Source organism: Solanum stenotomum, chromosome 11 (assembly GCF_019186545.1).
Source record: "Solanum stenotomum isolate F172 chromosome 11, ASM1918654v1, whole genome shotgun sequence".
NCBI lineage: Eukaryota > Viridiplantae > Streptophyta > Magnoliopsida > Solanales > Solanaceae > Solanum > Solanum stenotomum.
Genome location: NC_064292.1, coordinates 2,259,965 through 2,263,921, shown reverse-complemented (window position 1 = coordinate 2,263,921; position 3,957 = coordinate 2,259,965). Strand labels below are relative to the sequence as shown.

The following is a 3,957-nucleotide window of genomic DNA, read 5'->3' as shown; positions in this document are numbered from 1 at the left end:
GAGGGAGTATTAGACGACCTTCTATTTTGCATAAAATAATATGTACATGTATAGATGTTCTCATAAGTCATAACTTATACACATATTAATTTATGCAGATTTCTAAATTATAAATCCAACACTATATTAAATTTATATAAGAACAAATTACCTCTTAAGTCTTAACCAACTACCAAACATAGTACTCCTTATATACTCCACTTATGTAAAATCTAATACGTGCATAACAACTTGCCACCAAACCAACTACCAAACATCCACCCCTTAGTATAACAACCAAGAGATAATGAACTAGAGAGCTCCTTTTTGGAGATGTGTGTGAGAGATTGGGTATGAGTGGAAGGATGACCGCATTTTCAATGTTTCCTCACAGCTTGATAAACTTTAATAGTTGGAGATACACTTGTGAACCCAAAGTACACTCTTTAAAGAGAAAATTAACAAGGCCATTATTAGCAATGGATGCTAATTCTTCACGTCATTTGGCTAATTTTCATTCAAACGTTTGGGGATACCATTTCCTCTCTTACACTTCTCAACTCACTGTATGTACTCACAAATATATATATTAATATTATGTTTGAATTTGTCAAAACTAATACATTATATGCTAAATTATATTTTTTTGCCTATACAGGAAATTACTACCCAAGAAAAACTTGAAGTTGATGAGTACAAAGAAAAAGTCATGAACATGTTGATGGAAATTCGTGACAATAGTACACAAAAACTTGTGTTGATAGACACAATCCAACGATTGGGAGTATCATATCATTTCCATAATGAAATCGAAACATTCATTCAAAATATTTTTGATGCATCGTCCCAACAGAGTGAGAATAATGACAACCTTCACGTTGTTTCTCTTCGTTTTTGACTTGTGAGACAACAAGGCCATTACATCTCTTTTGGTATTTATTTATGCTCTATCGCTTCACTTTTTATTTTTCGTGGTTATTTCAATACTTTTTTTGTTTTAATTTGTTTCTCTGAATTTGATTTAATACGGAATTTAAGAAAATAGGTGAGTAATATATTTGGAACTTCCCCCTATATATAGTTTTCTACCTACTACTACTTGAGAGCTCATGAAACTCCTTTAAGACATAAAGAAGCTCATGAAACTATTCTATACGTTTTGCTTTTCGAGAGTATATTATATGTACTTTGACCAATATCTTAAAATGTCCCTTTTTTTTTAATTATATTAATATGAGAAGAATTACAACTTATAATTATATTGACTCTGATAAAACAATACGTGACGAAGTAGAAATAAATTAGAGGGGATAATATTAAACATGTCACATATAATGTTAGAAATTAAAAAGTTTCTAAATTAGGAAAAAGACGTTATTGATAGAGTCATAGTTCATGAGAAAGAGATAATTAATCATCTCTGGCGTGGTAGAGCGTGAGTTCATGTGAAAGAGACAAGTTCAACTCAACCACAAACCTCTTTGTGTTGGGGTCCATTTCACATGGCCGGACTCACTAACTAGTACTTTCTTCATCTCAATTTATATAATATAATTTGATTTGACACAAAATTTAAGAAATAAAAACTTTTGAATTTTATAGTCTAAAATAAGTTATAAATTTTTGTGTGGTTATAAATCATTTTGTTAAGAGTAAAATAAGTATTTTAAAGTTAATTTTGATCTGAATTCCAGAACGAAACCTACAAATATAAAACTTCAAACCAGAACCTATTTATAAATTCTGAATTCACTTGTAATTTAACCAGGTGTATTCAAGCAATTCGTGGAGCGCGATGGAAAATTCAAGAAAATTCTTAATAATGATGTCCAAGCATTATTAAGTTTGTATGAAGTAGCACAAATGAGAGTGCGTGGAGAGGATATTCTCGAAAAAGCTCTTACTTTTACCACTACTCATCTCGAGTCCATGATCCCCATGTTGAGCAATCCATTTAAGGCTCAAATTATTGAAGCCTTAAGCCACCCTATACACAAAGTTATACCAAGATTGGGAGCAAGAAAATACATAGACATTTATAAAAACATGGAATCACACAACCATTTGCTTTTAAAATTTTCCAAATTGGATTTCAACATGTTGCAAAAGCAGCATCAAAGAGAGCTTAAGAGAGCTTAGCGGGCTTACAAGGTACGTACATACACCATTGATCTTATGATCCTCTTTAATTAATTGGTTTAATACGCGAGCTATAAAATATAATAATCTTGTATTGCGCACTCTTGTGATGTATATATAGCTGGTGGAAAGATCTGGATCTGGCAAGCACAGTACAATATGCAAGAGACAAATTAGTTGAGGGTTACACATGGACATTGGGATCGTATTTCGAGCCTCAGTATAGTCGTGTAAGAAGAATGTTAGTAAAAGTATTCAAAATGCTCTCAGTCTGTGATGATACTTATGATGAATATGCAATATTTGATGAACTTGTGCTTTTCACCAATGCAATATAGAGGTAAAATTGACAAGTAGAAGAAATTAAACATTTTAATGACATACAAGAATAGTTGATACAAATTTATTGATGCATAGATGGGACATAAACACCATGGATTCATTACCGCCATATATGAGACCATTTTATCAAGCCATTCTGGACATCTTCAATGAATTAGAAGAAGAATTGACCAAAGAAGGTAAATCAGACCGCATCTACTATGGTAAATTTGAGGTAATACTCGCAAACTTTGCTTCATTATATGAATCGATTAAAACTACGTTATAGAGATATAACAAAAATATTGGCATGAAAAATGCATACTTATTGTATGTTATGCTACTTATGTGTTTTCGTTTTTAGATGAAAAAGCTTGCTAGGGCCTATTTTAAAGAAGCGGAATGGTTAAATGCTGGCTATATTCCAAACTGTGACGAGTATATAAAATATGCAATTGTAAGCACTACCATTATGGCGCTTGGAACAACTTCTTTGATTGGTATGGAGGAATTCATAACAAAAGACATTTTTGAATAGATAACAAATGAGCCTTCAATTCTTCGAGCTTCATCAACTATCTGCAGATTAATGGATGATATTAGTGATCATAAAGTAAGTACAATAAATGATATTAGTACATTTTCTTAAGTCGTGATCATGTCTTGCATGTTTTCCCCGAATTTCATCAGTTCCAGGATCAGTGCAAAACATAAAATGTAAAAAATAAATAGAAAAATTATACTGAAGATATTGAATTTCTATTTGATGTAGAATGACCAACAAAGAGGACATGAAGCTTCCGTCATTGAATGCTATATGAAAGAATCTGAAGCTTCAAAGCAAGAGACCTATGTTAAGTTTCGGAAGAAGTCAAGAATGCATGGAAAGACATAAACAATGCATTACTATGCCCTATTGAAGCACCAATATTTGTTCTCAAACGGATTTTAAATCTTGCACGTACAATTGATACTTTTTTCCAAGATGAAGAAGATGGATATACAAATTCCAATTCCAAATGTAAAGACATTATTACCTTGTTGCTTGTTGATCCTGTTAATATATGACAGTCATAATGTGCATGCACCATTGGACAAAGCACTTGGAGCAAATGTGGAAACATTTTGCATATTATGTGTTATTGATAGAATTTTGAGAGTCAACCAAATTAATCAATTATTATGATCTATGATGATTTTTAGTTAATCTTTAAAATACATAATAAAATTTTAAGTTATTAATTATTGTGATTTATAATACTTTTAACATATAAAATATATATAATAGATTAACAAAAGTACAAATAAATTGGGTGAGAAAAAACATTTGGGTTTGAGAGTTGCGTATTTCATGATAGGCTAGACTTGGACAAAATCAGAGCGAGATGAGGTCTAGAACAATTTGAGAAGAGGATTGGGTGAAACGTCCAAGTAGAATTTGGTTTCCTTGTAGCTAAGATGTTAATGAGTCTGTATGACTTTTCGAATGTGAATTCGGGTGAATAGAACTCTCAATAT

The 3,957-nt window shown here is 31.5% G+C and overlaps 1 pseudogene; it reads left to right on the top strand.

The window, feature by feature from the left end:
• Positions 1-321: 321 nt before the first annotated feature.
• Positions 322-3,534, top strand: LOC125844670 (sesquiterpene synthase 9-like; annotated as a pseudogene).
• Positions 3,535-3,957: the final 423 nt, after the last annotated feature.